The following is an 18,072-nucleotide window of genomic DNA, read 5'->3' as shown; positions in this document are numbered from 1 at the left end:
GTAGCTTATATATGTATATGTTTTGCTACCTTACCATCGCTATGCTAGTTTCTCAGGAATTTTTATGATGAGGGTGTGTTTCAGAATGCTGCCTCTGATTCAGCAGTCAGTGACTCCATGGATCATAAGATTGTTAAGATAAACATGAAATGCATCTGTTTGTAATCGTATCTCACACACTCATATATAAATATGTATCATGTATATATGTATTTACCAACATACATTTCAGTTTTGACTACATTTACACTCAAAAAGCTCTTTTTTATATTGTAAGAACTACAATAATGGACACTTTAGGGAACTCCACAAAAATGCTATGAAGTTTGGTCTCCATTTATTGATATTTGAACTGGCTAAACAGTGACTCCTGAGCACCGACTCAATGTTGCCTTGTATATAAAATAAGTGATGGATCTTCATTTCTTATTTTATTTTTATTACTATAATTATTTATTTATGTTATTACTGTTATTTTTATTTCCATTTTTCTAAAAATATTTTTCTTTTTTTTTATGTTTTTTGTTTTTTGTGCTTGGTCCTGGGGTGGGTGGGAGAATGGACGAGGAAGGGACGTGATGAGAGGCAGGGAGGAGTTATTGTTTTTGTCTGAGTATGATTGTATGATAGTGTTTATCTGTCGTTGTTTGTTGTCTCTCAAAATAAAAAAAATAAAGTTGGAAAAACAAATACAATACAATAATGGAATCTTGTTTAAAAGTTAACATACAGGATGGAAAAGGCCCCTTGTTGTGCATAAGCTACAGAGGGGGCGCTCAGTGCCGCCTGGCTTGAAAAACAAACTGAATTCACTGAGTCTTTGTTGCAGGGTCTTTAGGAAAGCCAAACATGCTTCGCTTATTTCATGACGCTCAGCGTTGTAGCGCAGTTGGAGTGGAGTTTATCTGGACTGGAGAGCCATGGATTCCATGATTGTTAGTCCATCCTGTGGGGTAACAAATTAGCTTATTCTTAAAAGCAAATGACTCCTAAGTGGATGAGCATCACTTGTTCACATCTTATCATATATTCAGATTCACTTTGCTAATACTGTTGATGACTCTTAAAACTTGCCTGTGTATTTCTTCCTGACTCATTTACCTGCGCACAGTCAGCACTGCAGCAACTGTTTGAGCGCTACACACCCACATACCAACAGTACATGCTCTGATACGTCCCTCGTGGCAACATTTAGACAAGAAGATCAAGGTTACTGGCATGATAAAAAAAAAAGAGGAATTCTCTCCTGGGAACAGCTCAAGATAAACTTCTGGAGAAGTAAGTGGATCCACAGTGTCATGAAAGTTAGCGGGCTAGAACAAGTAACCTCATCTGTAAGAGTTAACCACAATAAAAAATCTATTTTGTAACCCAACCTCCAGGTTCATCCCAAGGGAACGCATGCCACAAAGAAGCACGCTCCTCGCGTAATGCTCCTCAGCCTTGGCAGCAACTGCATCTCAAAAACCATATTTTCCGCTGTTGACAGTAAGTTTCACGTAATTACTAAGGGAGTGTTTCAGAATTGAAAATATCTTCCCGTGGTGAGGCATTACATGCCAGCATTACTAAGTCGGGCCTGAAGGAGCATCGACTTGCCCTAACTGGAAGAGAATATTGATAACAGGAGGCCGTAGAAGGAAGCTTCTTGGACATTGGTGACTGACAGGCGGCTTTAAAAAGTGTGGCTGATATGGGTGTGTTTTGAAGAGGAATGCTAGCCAGCAACTCGCTGTGAAGAAAAGTCTGGAATGAGCGTAACTCTGGAGAGGCTATGACAATTCGGTGGTGTCAGCATGGGTGTGGGAGTTTGCTTGTCAGCGTTATGTTTTGTTAACATCATAAGCAAGCCGTGTTCGCCCGAGTAGATTCAAGACGGAGCAGCGAATAGTAGCGGTAGAGCAACTTATGCTAGCGCTTCATGAACAGGAAGCCCTCTCAGAGTGGCACTTTCTTCAGACCAAACAGATCCATGTTTCTCCGTGTTGTTCCACTTAAAAATAAAGGACGTACTGCCCACAGTCCAGTGCCAAATACAACAATCATACCCATGACATCGGCAGGGAAAACCACCGCTGGATGTTATTACAACATTTTTCTGTTCACTTCTGCTCAGTAATGATAAAGCAAATGAGTATGTTGACTGAATAAATTCAACCCTACGTCACAAAGGAGACTCTCAGAACCTGAGGCTGGATGATGTCAGCTCGTAGCATGCAGGTCGACAACCCAATAATTCCAAAGCACTGGATCAATATTTACAAATAGCTTTGGAGTTTAGTCCATTTGCAGAGATCTCGCGCAGCAGCTGGGTTCAGGAGGCAATAAATACCCTTGTATCCTGAGTTTCTTTGAGGAAATTAGCAATGTGTTCTAGTTTTTGGGAAGCAAACCACAAACTGCAGTTTCAAATGTCTCGGTTATAGACTGAGAGCTACCTTTCAGACGGTGGTTCTGTTCATGCTTTTGCTCTGTACAGTACATACTAATTCATGTAAATAAAGGGTTGTGGGTTGACTGACATTAGCCTCCTCTACTATGTAAATATTCCATATACTTTAGTCATTTTATAACATGTAACTGGTGAAATATTTCCACAGATTATGCTTAATATTTCACCTAAGTTTGATTCCATTCCGATCATGGAAGTGGTTTTATTGCTCTGACTGTGTGCTTTATAGAGTTATAAAGGGGGCACATGAAATAATGTTTCCAAATGATATGAATATTGTTCGGTCAGGCGGAGGCATGAGATCATTTATCAGCTCCAGCAGTGGTATCTTCACCCTGCTAATGTAACTGTCCACCCACACATTTCTCTCTGTTATCAGCTAAAACAATGGCTTCTCAGAACTGAAACAGAAAACAGACTGAATCATAAAATTGACAACACAGTGAGGATTAGAATATGGCGTGTTTATGTGTCAAAGCAGGTCACTTGCTGTGGCTTCAATGGAAAAAAGACGGGCTTATGTTTTGGTTGGAGTCATCTGTGATAAGGTCCTCACTGGTGTCTCCGCATTTTCTGAAAGGTATAGTGAGAGTCCTTCCCATAACTGATAAGAAGCGCGTGTACTTGGACTGCTTTGGAGCGACGAGGAACCTGCTGAGGTGCACCTTCAAAAGACTTAAAATGGCATCATCAAAAGTCGCAGGATTCGGCGACATCGCGATCTGTATTTGCTCCTCCAGACAGCCATGCTGTTTGACGAGATCTTTGACAATAGCTTTGCTTAGTTTTTCCCCTCGACTGCAAATCTTTCTGAGAGCCCCCTCTGGGACATCGATCTGGTCCTGCCCTTTTCTCAGGAGGCGGTCGATAATGGACTCATTGTCCAGCTGGATAACATTTTTGCTCTCAAAAGCTATATGTGTCAACGTCCACATGAGGATGTGCTTCAGAATGAGCTCTTGGACGTCACTTTTCTGCAAAGATGTCCTTGTCAGAGACTCGTTGGAGGTCCATCTGCCGAATTTTTGAGTCACAGATCCAGATCTCGATCCCAAAATACAGTCGTTTAACTCGCTCTGACCGTCAGACTGGGTCATGTTTTTGCTGTTTTCTGGAGTCTTGTACCGTTTCAAGTTCCCCTCACAGCAAAACAGACTCTCACGGAAACTGACATTGTTGGATAATGTTGGAGACCTGCTCCCGTCATGTTCGTCTGGCGTGCTCAGAATCGCGATGAACAAATTATTAATGCTGGATAACACAAACCGCAGTTCCTCAACGTAACTTATATTGTGTAAAGGCTTCACCAGGAGCAGCATCTGCTGCAAGAACCTTTTCACCCGGTCCTCAGTCATAGCGTACAGTACTTCAGGAGAGAACAAGGTTTCTTTAGTCTGAGCTCTGGTCGATGAGAGGATGGAGTCAGACAAACTTTTTCCAATCGGTACTAAGGGTATCTGATATGTGGGTCCAGACATCAGATGATCAAATATCTGGTCAGCCAGCTTTCTCACAAACGTCTTGATGGTCACGTTGGACATGATGCTCTTCAATTCTTTCGTTGCCAGAGGTGAAGACAGGTGCATTCCGTTCAGTTCATCGAGGATGTTGCCAATGTCGCTCTTGATGGCATTGAAATCTACGTGTGAAGGAGTCTGCTTTCTCACGGCGATCACCGTCACCTTCTCGGGAGCAGGTTTCGCCCTTAACGGCAGACTGTCCGGGATGCAGCCTGGAAAGACGAGCTGGTTGGCGTCTCCTTCGTAGTGGCTCTGCTGGGATGCTCTGTCTGCGTCCGGCTGAAGGCTCACAAGGAAGGCTGAATCCTCGGACTGGAACATACCGGCCAGCTCAAGCATCAAGGCCTGTAGTTCAATGGATAGAACCTCACTGAGACTTTTCTGCTGGAACATCTCACTCAAGGTCTTGGTGAGCTCCATACCACTGGAGTGGGCGGTTAAAAAGTCCATGACTTTGTTCAGAATTAAGGAGATATTGAAATGAGGCCTGGACGAGATGCTTGTCTGACTCCAGAATTTCACAGCTTTACTGTCAATGTAATGCAAGTCCTCCACGATGACGTCGATGATGTCACATGCTGCGGCATAAGTGGCTGATTTGAGCACAGGATCGTCTTTGTCCATCAGTTCGTCACACTGTTTGATGAGAATTTTACTGACAGCGATGGATGCAAAATCGACGATTTGGGATTTCGCACTGGGGCCCCATTCATAGCTTTGCGGCTTTGTAATGAAGGGGACGTCCTTTGATTCAATGTTTGTGTCTTTGCTCCACCAACATGGCCCTAAACACTTGGTGTTGAGATGCTCTAAATAGATCTGGAGACACTTACGAGTCCAATACACCATGTGACGGAGGGAGGCAAAGTTAGCCATGGCGCCGGAGACATAAAGCGCTGATTCCGAAGTCCAGTTAGTCCTGAGAAGCAAGGCGAGGTTCGAGTTCACCTTGTTGGCTATTTCTCTTTCAAACCGAGATGATAGTCTTCTGACTGGGACACAGTCCACTGGTTTAGCTCCAAGAGCCACAGCAAAACTCTGGTTGAGTGAGTCTCCCAGGCAGATGTTGACTGTTTGCAAGAGGTTATTTTCCATTTGGCTTTTCAGCTGACGGTTCTTGGAAAGATGCGCGACTAGATAGCGAAGGATGCCGGCCGAGAGGACTTGTACGACCTCGTTGCACAAGTCCAACAAGGTGGTCATTGTCGCGTTGTCAGGAATCCCAGCAGCGAGAAGCGTCCACTGCACCTCTGAGAAGGTGTCGAAGAATTTGTAAAGATTGGGCAGGATATTCTCCGACGTGATTTCAACCGACTGAGGTTCCATTTTGGTGGCAGTATCACAGAGCGCAGAGGGTCAGGAGTACACATGTACACTTCCACTACCTGCTCTCTGGTTTTGTTCTAGCGTCTCTTTAGTCCAAGTCGTTGATCTTGTAGTTTTCTTTCATATCCTAGCTTTCATCACACAGTTTAAGTACTTTGAAGTTCCACTTTAAGTCCTTTTTTTGTTAAACCTGTAAGGGGTGGCTTTGTAGCTTTACATCCTGCTATGCAGTGCAGTTTTTAGTAACAAGAGTGTTATGTGTTTGTGTAGAATACACCGGAGTGGGGGCTATATTTGCAGTGGAAACAGAGCCAGCACAATATCCTGTGTCTGCAAAAATAGCCACAGAGGATATCCCTGATGATGGAAAATCCTTAAAAAGGAAATCAATAAAGTGCAAAGGGAAAATCCCCTTTATCTTGCACCATTAGATTTGTGTTAAGGAAACATTTTTTGTCTAAGTCAGAAGAAAGGTCACAGTGTTTTTAGGGATGTAAAGGGATGTAGATGTTTTTATTTCAGGCCATTCAGATGCGTTTAAGTGTGATGAGGAAAAACATCTATCTATCTATCTATCTATCTATCTATCTATCTATCTGTCTGTCTGTCTGTCTGTCTGTCTGTCTGTCTGTCTGTCTATCTATCTATCTATCTATCTATCTATCTATCTATCTATCTATCTATCTGTCTGTCTGTCTGTCTGTCTGTCTGTCGATCACTTTCATTCTCATCAGAGCAGAAAAGCTTTGAGTCTGTGTCGCCAGTGAGGTAGGAAACAAACTGTTTGATCTCTGGTCAGTTGCACACGCAGCAAGTGAATTTCCGCCACAGGCACAACGGTGACGACACAAAGGCTTTGTTTCACAGCGCAAATGTGGCTGAAAGGGCGAGAAGCAGCACAGTTGGCGGTGAGGGGAAAGAAAGAGCGGCTTGAATGTATGCAGGGCCTCGGGTCACGTTCTGCTCTGATGACAAGCGCTCTGCCCTTGTTTCTATTTTTTCCTCTGCTCTACTCTCGTCTCCTTTTTGCTCCTCTCTTCTCTCGTCTTCCAAGGTGACCCACTCAGAAGTGATGCAGCAACGTTAACCCTTCATCTATCCATCATCTCCGCTGCTATTGAGCTACAGTACCGCCATCTGATGTGAAGTGCTAGAAAATATTTTTTACACCAATTTAATTTGTATTATTTTAAAATCAGAACAACCCAAATGTTCATTCAATTCGCCTCATAGTTACCCAACGGAATCTTGCCATATCGCTGTCACATTCTTTCTGTATCCTGACACAACTCATCTGCACAAACCTGTCTCTTTCGGTGTCTTCTTCCACTGAATTTGACTGTTTCCATGGAAACCAAGAGTGGTTGAGGAGGGGGGAAAACAGGCTGACATGCTCACTTGTATCCCTGTGTGATCTTAGGGCAGTGAGGTCATTTCAAAGGGAAAACAGATGGAGGAAGACGAGCGAGACAAGAGACAGACGGAAGAATGCCTCCAGTGTGTGTCACCAGCGACTGGTCAGTGGTGAGAGACACCCAAAAAAACAAAGTGAAGCCTTCAAGCTTTTGTTGACAGCAGGTTATAATTCTTCCTCAGTGCTCAGTGAAAATGCACGCTGTGTGAGCTAAACCACAGATCTACATGAGTAAGCGCCGAGCCTCGCTGAGACACTGGGTGTGACGTGATATTCCATAATCTTGGCTGCTAAATGATTCATGACAATCGTTTACGGGGTCTGTAAGATCATGTCAGCGCACTTAATTCTGATGCCTTGATCATCATTGACCCAGAATCTCCATGGGGAGCTGCTGCTCTGACAGTAATGACTTCGGCACAAGATTACATATTGTACACGAGTGACTGAATAATATTAAAAAACAATAACAATCATTGAGTGCAGTGGTGACGGCGACCTCTGCTCGAAGGCTATGAGGTCACATCTTTACAGCGGCGCTCCTGCGAATACATTAAAAGCAGTCTGTGCTTTTGTTGTTGCCGTGGCAACCACGGCCCGACAGCTTTAAACATGCATGGTGATGCGAGGGAGTGGGGGGGCGGACATGCATACGACTGTGTCCTAGTGTGTGGTGCGGGGGAGCAGTGGGAGGATGAGAGGTCGGTCACTTCCTGCTTTTGCACGCTTTCCTTTTCCATGTAGATCATCTAGATCAGTTTTTTTTCTTCCTCATCCATCCATCCTACATCATTTTCATTATGGTAGTAGTGGTATGTAATAATGTGCTACCACGACTAGTGATAGTACAATGGGTAACGGACAAAATGGCAGTGTCTTTGATCATATTTCTCTCTGAGCTTATTCAGCTTTTTTGAGGCTTACTTAGAAAATAATGCTAATGAATGAAAGGCAAATAAGAGCTCGCATATAGATGCTACACTGCCGCTGATACGGCTAAAAGAAGACAAGCAATTCCTGAAAATGTTTCCTACTTAGACATTTTTACTGCCATAAAAGTGATTTAGAACAAAACACACCAGCCATCCCTGTATCAACAAACAACAAACAAAATGCTGTTTATGTAGTATTCCCTTTGAACTATTGTCTTTAATAATCAAAGGTAATCACAGTCAGACATAGCCTTATGATATATTGCAGCATGCTGAGATACTCAGATCTGCGTTGCTAATAAACTAATGCTTGAAAAGGTTCAGTCAGACTTGTGATGAAAAGGATACTAATGTTGCCCTGTGTCAAACCCAAGGCCCAGGGGCCAGATCCGGCCCTCCCATTCATGTTATGCAACACCTAAAACTACATAAATCGTATTTTCCTAACTGTATGCCTCCACTTTTTTCGCACGCTCTGAACCCAGCCACTTTCATGACAATGTGGCTAATACACTGATTTTTACGAGTAAAATAGCCCTACAGCTCCGCCTCCTCTCCACGCCGAGCTTCAGTGAATCAAAGCACCAAAAACTGGAGCACCAATTCAGCTTGACCCATAAAGATTAGCATTTAGGGCCTCGCAAGTGGCAAGTCTAAATGCTGAGAATTCATCTTTACGTCAAAGAAGTGGATGAAGGCTTGTACAAAGTGGTGAAGGACAAACGTGCTTTGAAGGTAGCCACAGCGCTAATGCCAATAATCAAAATGGACACTCATATCTGACTATATTTATCCTATTTTTACAGATCACAGAATGCCATTTCCAGGGTTTAAAGATGACTTCAGGGATCCATAACTGTACTTATTGGGTCATGGAAGCTCCATGAGCAGAGCAACAACAAGCAGCTCTGTCAACACACAGCATCGACGCTGAGGTTTGTACTCTCTTCTCTGCAAGAGCTTCTTCTTTCACCCCTTTGTCCCAGGCTGTAATCTGTGATAATAACACACAAACAGATCAATACCACCCACCCACCCCCCTTTACACTCAGCAAGATGAAACACGGGAAGAGGAGCATAGCTGGGTTATCTATTCTTACAAAGGCTGCGAGAGGAAGGCTCCTCACCCTGGGAATAAAGACGGTGAAATATTCATGACGGGGATGGAGATCCTGCGGTCGGGAATGAGTGATTGTGTGTTTAGAACTAAATCTACCGTGTCTCGTGCTTTAATAAAATATGGTTGGTTTTATTTCCTATGTCTGTTTGCGTTACATTGAAGTGGTGATACAGTGCATTTAAAATCGGTCTGGATATTGTGTAGATGAGATAGCTAGATGTCTCGCCTGAAACCTGCATGTAGGGAAAAAAAGAGAGGAAAATTCTGAGAATAATTGCTTTGTTATATAATCTGTTTTCAGCAGAGAAATATGGTGTGTTTAGCTAGTGTCTGACGAGAGTGATGTCACAGTGCTCCCTTCTGGACACAAGCTGACACTGTCACGCAGCGTTCGCACATTCACAAATTGCTTTGAATTAAAAGAAAGTTACGCACACCGTCATAAAATGATTAACAGGTTGTATATTAAAAGTTATTCGTAATAAAAGGCAAATATAATGGTGCTAACATACTAGAATTAGTGATGAAAAAAATCTAATTTTGCTGAAATCTGGTCAGAAAACAAGATTTATTCGACTGGTACGAGAACAGGAAAAAGAGTGCTGTTCCATACGTGTTAAAATCGTAGGGTGAAAACTGAAGTTAGTCTTCAAAATAGTGATATTGCATACAAAAGGTCTCTATTTTTAGACTATTAAATTAGTATAAGTCATGATTTACGCTATTAAATATTATTATTTTTATTTATTAATTATTATTTTATTATTATTTTATTTATTTAGATAAATACTTCATATAATGGGGGAAATGTGATTTAAAAACAATTTCAATCTCCCATTAAACGATCACAAAAGCACATTTAAAAAAATGGTCCACAGAGTGACTCTCGAGTCGTGAAACTGGCTTGAAGCAAAAACCAAGGTCACCAGTTTCCCTCATTACCAACACATTAGCAGTGATTTATCTGCTCCACCCAGCAGGGATGGACTGTGGTCGGGGGGTGGTTGCAGGTTAGACTGGTCTGAGAATCCTCTGACAATACACATCCTTACAGGGATGTTATTTTAAGACACTTCTGGCTCCCTGTGACAAGGTTCAAACATTGCAAGTGAGGTTGGGGGGCGTTTATTCTGAAATATCAATATATCTTCCTTCCTAATAACTTTAAACTTAAAAAAAATGCGATTTTAGGTATGATATGGAATATTTGTGCTGGACAGTGAGGGATGAAAAGACAGATATAAATGTAGAGTTATGGTTAGTTTTCAGTTTTGTTTTATTTTGGTGTTCTATTTCCGCTCTTTCCGCACCTGTTTTTCCTGGTGCTTGAACTTCATCCTATTAAATAAAATATGTTAATATCGCCCATACATACGGGCTACTAGGCTGCTACTATACTTTTACTTACCTCAGCACACAACAACATAACAATCATAAACATGTGGCTTTGAGAAATTTAACAATGAAGAAATGAAACTATCAGGGTCCACTATAGGCTCAACCATGTCCTGTATATGTCTGCAGACATAAAGGTCTGACTGATCATTGGATTGTTCCACCTCATCTTTAATCAATTTTAAGTGAAAGCACTTGTCTTTTTTTTAGGAAAAAAGGAAGCTTGCCAGATGATATTAGTATGTTTAAACTGTTTAAATAGCATTATGAACAGGGAGAAAAAAATGTGAGCTTCTGAACATTTTTGTTGTTTAAATAAAGTTCTGCTATAGATTATGACAGATGTTATTGACAACATGGTTCAATGGATCAATGGACGAATGGATAAGTAGAAGCATATATAGATGAATAAAAACATGGAAGAACAGAAGTGCAAATGCATGTAAACATGGATAGAGTGAAGCTTGAGTAAAGGGGTGGAGCCAATGATCGGTGGAAATGAGACAGAGAACTTCTACAGAAGCAGCAGGAGCATGGAAAGTTGACTATTGAAGAACCACACCACCAGAGTGTCCAACTCATCCACAAAAGAAATCACAGTGATGGACCTGCCCTTGCTCAGCACCGAGTGACTGACTACAACAACAACTCTGGACCGAAGAAGGCAGGGCAGAACGATCAGGAAGCCAATATTTGGTCTGCCAACTGTCACCTCCCGAGTGAGTGTCACCCAGAAGCGAGAGATTATCAGGCTCTCTCCTTCCCCTCAGCGACTTGGCTTGGCTTCAAGTGAAACTCATCTGCAACCTCTCCCCCAGAGCCTCTGCTCATCGCACACATCTCCAATTGGGCAACTCACGCCTAAATCTAAACTCCTTCTGAGAAGTTCTTGCAAACTTCCGGGTCCACCTGCAGTGCAACAGGTGAAGAGGAGGGGTGTAGCGGTTGACAATGGGATGATCGCGTTAATCTCTGAGCAGCAACGGCTGGCCTCGATACAACAGAAACTCTGACAAGCTGCAACTTGCCCTCGAAGATCCCGATGACTATCCCCATGAAAAAATAAACAGCATGTGTAGATGGGCTTGTGGAAAGATAGCGCAGTGTTAAGTTCTAATACCGCAGAGCAACCGCACTTTATTGTTACCTCTGCCATTGTTCACCTTCACTTCTCTTATCCACCTTTTTATTTGTTTAGAAAACAGTTCCTCTATTATGAAAGAGCAGTAAAAGTGTAAAAGTAAAAGTATTCTACATGATTTTGATATCAAGATTCTAAGACAACATGTTCCCGACTTATGTTGTTAAATGACGCACGTTTCCGTTCGGTTCCGGCCTCCTCATGATCAGGTTTAACAACAAATCTTTTCAGTCAAGATTCTTCTCGCCTGACTGATTTATGCTCTGAGTTTGTGTGCGCTAGAAAAGGTGCTTAAATATGTACTGGCTGGTGGCAATGATGGAGTGGAATGGAGCCATGAAAATATAACAAATCACATGGCAGCAAAAAAGAACTAAATCAAATGTTAAAGTTTTACTTACTGCGTGTTACACATTGGATCCACAAATAGCTACTTTTGCAACCAGAATGATCACCTTTTATGCAATTTATAATTTTGTTCCTGCCAAAAAAAGACGACCTACAACTGCACCATTAAAAAACTAAAGGGAGAGGGAGTTTTCTCACTCCACGGTAGAGGAGGAAAAGCTCATTTATCACTTTCCCACAACGTTTTGAACAACGCTTGGATTCAGCTTTGTCCCTCATCCACGTGACATTGGCAATTAATGTGTTATTGTCAGTGACAATACGGCCGCTCTGTTGATCCCGTGTACAAATGTTAGCAAGACTTTGAACAAAGGAATTGTGCTGTCATTGTTTTCTTGCATCTTTTTGAACTTTGCTGCGAAGAGAGGAAGAAGAAAAAGAAGTTTCAAATGTTGGATCCCATGACTCTTAAAATAGCAGCAGATGATGATGCTGGAATGTTGTGTGATCTGTTTGTCTGCATTCCTCTGACAGTCGACACACAAAGGTACAAGTGCTTATAAAAACTTCCCGCTTATAGGTGACAGTAAATACACCAGTGGTTTGCAACGCACCTCACGCCATCCAGAAAGTGTTCAAAACAAGTCACTGTGTGCCAAATGAATGAATGAATAAATCCGAAATTCTTGCCCAAATTATTATTACTGTTATTATTATCATTATTATTATTGTTACTATTAGGGGGAACAATTGTTAGCACCGTAGACAAGAAGGAACAGGGTTCAAATCCAGCGCTGGACCTTTCTGGGTGGCATGTTCTCCCTGTGCCTGCGTGGGTTTTCTCCTGGTACTCCGGTTTCCTCCCACAGTCCTTGCTCTCCACAGGAGTGGCTTGGCCAAAATAACCGCCCGCACCAGTTTCAATTTTGCTCTTTGATATGGATGGAATATTAGTAATGAATAGAATGTGAGGACAAAACACCAATATCGAAGCAGCGCAAACATCTTGGACTCTAAATTCTAAATAGAACCTGAGATTTATGATGTGCTGAGTGAAAAATCGACGTATAAAAGCATATTAAATTTATTGAAATAACAAATATAAATGAAGCAAATGAAATCCAAATATAGAAATTCCTGCGGTTGCTGGTTAAAAGTGATAATAATGCAAATGTTCTTTATGTTTTCTTGTTGCCTTGAAAGGCAGAAATAGTAAGTATTTAGTTTGTGTTTACACATGAATTTGCATTGGTTTAATCCAGAATTCATGTGATGCCTTCCCAAGCATTTTTTTAAATGACATTAAATTTGACGGTGTGTTTCTGATGAGAGGGAGGAAACTGGAGAACCCAGAGAAACAGGTGCAAAATGAATGATCCTTTCAAAGCCACTGGTCAGTCTAATGAGGGTATTTCATATCAAATCAAAAACAATTCGGTGACCCATTCACCAGGGCTGTGAAAATAACGGTGTTCATTTGTTTTCAATAACCAGACAAATTCACAGCTCAGGGCTAAAACATCAGCAGTGTTGTGAAGCAAAACACTCAAACACTCACATCAAGAATCCCAGAATCCCATGAAAGAACAAACTCCCTCTCTCTCCCTGTGCGTGTGCGTGTGTGTGTGTGTGTGTGGTGAAGTGCACACATCAGCGAAAGTGTTAATTGTGCCTTGAGAGTCTGCGACTTTGTTGACTGTCATCAGAGAGATAGCATCTGAGCATGACCTCAGCAAAACACCATTAAACGTGGAGACAGCTGAGCCCCTTCCACCACTGGAAAATCGGGTGCAGCTTCTGTTATGATCAATGACTCATCATTTTATTTTGACAGCAGACGGTTCAAGACAGGGGTCAAGTTTTTGTTGTCCCTCATCTCAGGCAGGAACGTGCAAGCCGAGAGCAACTATACTGCATTGACTACGCATGGTGTGATGTCATCAACAAGCGACAGCTCGGACACATTTTCCAGACCGCACTCAATCACAAGGTTGATATTTTTGTCATATTTAGCCTCTTTGAGAGTCTTAATTTGAAATATCTATTGTTGTTAGTATTGCGTGGGCTTCATAAATATATAGTATACATATACAGATACATTTGTATTCAACTGTAAAAGTAAAGTAAAGTATTAAAAATCAGTTGAAGAAAGAAGAAGAAATGGCAACACACCGAAAGACATGCGGACAAAATTAATGTCCACTTCCTGTTTTAGTTGTGAAAATGATGTGAAACATTTTGGTCAGTGATGCTGTACTTTTGTAAACAGACCAGTCGTCAGGAGGCTTGAAGATATGGACCATTCTGTACAGCAGACCTGGGCACAGTGTGGCCCCAGGGCCAAATGGGTGGCTGTATTTATGTGGACGTGCTTTTATTTTTCTTTATTTTCTCCTTTTTTAAGTGTTCATCTTTTCAGTTGACTTTTGTTGGAGTATTGTTGTCCTTTAAAATACATCAGAATTTAAAATAGATTTTGGAAATGTATGAGACACTTCAAATGGAATGACTTTAAAATGAAATAAGATGCAACTAACCAATTTGTTATGTATATTTTATACTCACTTGATTTTTCTTTCTATTTAGTTTTCATGTCAATGTTTTTTTTCCTTAACACCTCCCACATTTTTTTTTCGTACTTCAATTTTTCACTGACAAAATTGAACATTCATATCCACAAAAAGAAGAACATTGTAAATGAATCCAGCTCGGAAAATATGTTGCTAGTTGATGTCATCATGTCATGCGTGGTTCACCATTGCCAGTACAATACAGTTGACAAAGATTATCTGTTACAGCATAGTGTCGTGGCGTTGAGTAATCCTGTCACCACGGACAAAGAAGAACAACAAAAAGTGAGTTTCGGCATTGCTAGGTTTAGTGTGTGGAAGGGAGTTTGGCCGATGAAAGTGGGAGTAAAATGGCTTCTGATCATGTGATCCTTAAGATATGTCCATTTATGTAATGTATTTCAAAACACTTTGACACTTTCAAAAGTGATTGTTCTAAAACAGCGTTTCAAATGGGTTGATGATATGAATGTGTCTTGCTACTTTCTTTGTTTATAATGAAGGGAAAAGAACCAGCGACATGATAAACATCTCCAAAAACAAATTCTGTGTCACTGTTCTTGTTGACTCCGGTGGTGTTGACACAACAACACCTGACCTCACCTCTCTGCACCCGCATCCTGGATTCAAACAGACCCCAGAACAGTTACTCTTCTCAAACAAGCGGCAACACGCAACCAAGTGAGGGGTAGAATTTGCATCTTATTTACATCCCAGTTGGAAACCTGGAGTTACCAGCAAGACCGACTGGGGTGGAAATGAAAGTGGATCGGTGAAAATGGGGAGTAAAAACAGCGGTTGAAAGAAGCGGGATTTGGGCGGGAAAACTGGGTGAGATGATGTGAGACAATTGTAGGATGGTTGGTCGTTGGGAGCCGTTGTCAATTCGTTTCAGCTTGGTTTTTATTTTCTCCCATTTGTTTGTGCCACTTCCTTCTTCAAACAGTCATGAGATCATTGGATGGCTTCGGGCTGTCAAACACCAGTAACTACAGCGAGCCTGGGTGTGTGTTCATTTCTGTTCAAGAGGAGACTCGTCATTAAAAACACGGTGACGACTCGTAGAAAGGGGGGAATTCATGTAAGGCTTCACAATAAAAGGAAGCGCGGTACAAACTCTTCGGAGTTTAAATGAGGTGAAAGCACATCATCCAGAGTTCTGTCAACCAACACTCGCTTCTTTCAACGTGCCCTTTTGACACAGGTTTTTACGTTGGACGACATTAGCCTGGCTCTGGTGTTTTTCTCCAGTTGGTATGTGTAGATTTTTTCAGCTGTTCATGTGCTCTTGGTCACTGGGGAAATTTGGGGAAAAATGCAGGTGAGTTGTTCTTCCCAAAAGTGATAAGTATATGTGCTTTTCAATATCACTAGCACGACAACTCTTCTGTGTTCTGGGCTCAGTTTGCCAATCTTTTGATCTGAACTACAATACTAGCCAGCATTTCCGCTACATGTCAATGAGCTTGGTGCAGAAAATGGTCTCTTCTTACAGATTCAATCTCACCTGACCAAACGTATTAAAATGAAGTGGAAACATGGAAACAGGCTGAAAACACAGAACGCGTCATGGAGGTGGATATGATCAAGAGGGTTTTTTGCATGTTTTTCACCTAAAAATCCCGAAAGAAACATCACTGACTGACTGAAGTCTGTGGAGTTCAAGTCGCGCATCCTGGATGGCCCCATGAGGAGACGGACCGCTGCTGACTGGAGAGAGATTTACTCCTAATGATATTGTCACCAATTCAGGAAATGTCAAAACTTGAATTTATTGTTTCTCTAAGCTTCTTGACTGGCAGCCTTCTGCTTTTTTTTTTTTGGCAACCCTGACTAGCAGATCCACACTAGTAGTTACTCGACAGAAATTTAATTTAAAGCTGTTCGACGGCAAAAGGTCAGTGGGATATTTTTGGTTTCACCAGTGTCACTCCCCCAATGCAATACTTACTTTGATCAAAACCAAACTTCACAACAAAGTGGCTGAATTTATTGCCATATTGAAGTGCAGTTTCTGCAACATTGTAAAGTTTTATTTGAAAGTTCAAAACTAAATTATTGGCAACAACAATGGAAGCTTCAGGCACGAGACAATCTTAAATAGGTTCTTATACTATATCGTTGCATTGAATCGGTTAAACTGTTAGTAACTTTCCCAGCAGTGACCAATAAAATGCAAACTAAAACGGTCCACGCTTGTTGAATGAATGGATCTCTATGGCCCTGACACTCACCCCGAGGCATATGCTTGAAGACTAACTGCCATGTCACATCTGGGAAGGGCTTCACAGGGAAGCAGGTCTTATTCATCGTGACTAACCGACATAGAATGCTTCGACATGCTTTGTTCATCTGTTCAGAAGACGTCTTGTAATTCAGACTGAAAGTTATATTGATATATATATTGAGGTAGAATGTTCACTACAAGTTGTGTATCTGCACTGCTCCCTCCTCCCTACAGTTCCAGATCAGCCTCGATCTAGTTGATCTTTTTCATTTTGGGAGCTGTTCTGTCTGCAGTGTGACCACCAACGGTTTCTTTTTCTCTCTGCCAACATGGACTCACCCACCATCAGCTGCATCGACCTCACACACGCAGCACACACTCACACACAGACATCCTTGTATCCTTCCCTCACCGTACTATCCCATGTCCTCAGTGCAAACACAAACAAGCTCCAGGAGAAGCAGGTGTCCCTCCAATGGGATCAACAAACATTGCACCAGGATCAGGACCAGGAGATCATGTGTGTGTCTGTGTTTCGGAGTGACTGAGACAGAGAAAAAGAGACGGGGTAACTGTGGGGGTGGGTCCGCTGACAGTTTCTGTTGTGTGTGTCTGTGTTTGTGGCTGAGTTGAGGAAACTTTGAATGAAGCAGATAACATCTTCTAATCTCTCTTGGCCTATTAAAGCTGTTTGTTTTTACTCAAAGTATTCACTTTATCTTTGTCTTGAGTCTTTCAACTGAACAGTACTGTATTTTTCTGAGTGAGATTTTGGATGAAAATAGATCTAAATATTGCTCACTTTTCAGGCAAGTGTACACAATGGATAGCCATGTTGCTACAGTAACCACAACACTTGTAGTGATGTACTGAAAAACCAAGTAGATGACACAAAGTACGATTCATTTTTAATCAATTCACTAGCATCCTATTGGATTGTTTAGTAGTTCGCCTACTGTGCCATAACATATATAAATTGATGTTGTTACTAATACATTTATCACAAAAACAGAAAAAGAAACTAGTTTAATAAAAGCACTGCAGATTTTTATCTGGAGATTTCTTCCACAAATTTGACTGCTCCAAATCTAAATAATTAAAATGCTTTAGTTTATTTTCTTTCTTTTACTTTTGATAGTAGGTCATCAACATCCAACTTTATCCATCTTTCTGCATAATGTTTTTTTTTTCTTCGACTAATGCATCAATCCTTCCATCTGAAATGTGCTCACATGGATAGCTGCTCTGGGGACCCTATAAACAATCAACTCTCAGCTGAATGAAAGGTTTCACTTCGTAGTTACCAAGATATATTAGTTGTTGACTGGAGAGAAACCTCTTTGAAGTGCTTCAAAGAGTGAGAAACTTTCAGTGTAATGACTGAAACTAGGACCAAGCTTCTGCTTAATGATTCAGTGATGCAAATGTCTACATCATCCACCTCCAAGTAAAAAATGCAGTGTATATAAGATCAATTTAATAAATAAATGATGCAGCCTTTATCGTATGGAATGCTTCCTTAATTTGAGCAAAGTAAAAATTGAATTTCCCCTTACTTTTTTTTTTTTTACCCTGCATGTGATGCTGAACTTTAGAAACAAATCCCTTGCAGGACCTAGCATCACTT

At 41.4% G+C, this 18,072-nt stretch overlaps 1 long non-coding RNA gene across 1 annotated transcript; it reads left to right on the top strand.

Moving 5' to 3' along the window:
* The first annotated feature begins 1,189 nt into the window (after nt 1-1,189).
* Nucleotides 1,190-7,132, top strand: LOC128747842 (uncharacterized). Its single transcript, XR_008412716.1, has 3 exons — nt 1,190-1,278; nt 1,383-1,488; nt 6,719-7,132. It is a non-coding gene; the product is annotated as an uncharacterized LOC128747842 (long non-coding RNA).
* Nucleotides 7,133-18,072: the final 10,940 nt, after the last annotated feature.

This window comes from Synchiropus splendidus, chromosome 16, assembly GCF_027744825.2.
Source record: "Synchiropus splendidus isolate RoL2022-P1 chromosome 16, RoL_Sspl_1.0, whole genome shotgun sequence".
Classification (NCBI taxonomy): domain Eukaryota; kingdom Metazoa; phylum Chordata; class Actinopteri; order Syngnathiformes; family Callionymidae; genus Synchiropus; species Synchiropus splendidus.
The sequence above is the reverse complement of the archived record's forward strand: the minus strand, read 5'-3'. Positions and strand labels throughout refer to the sequence as shown.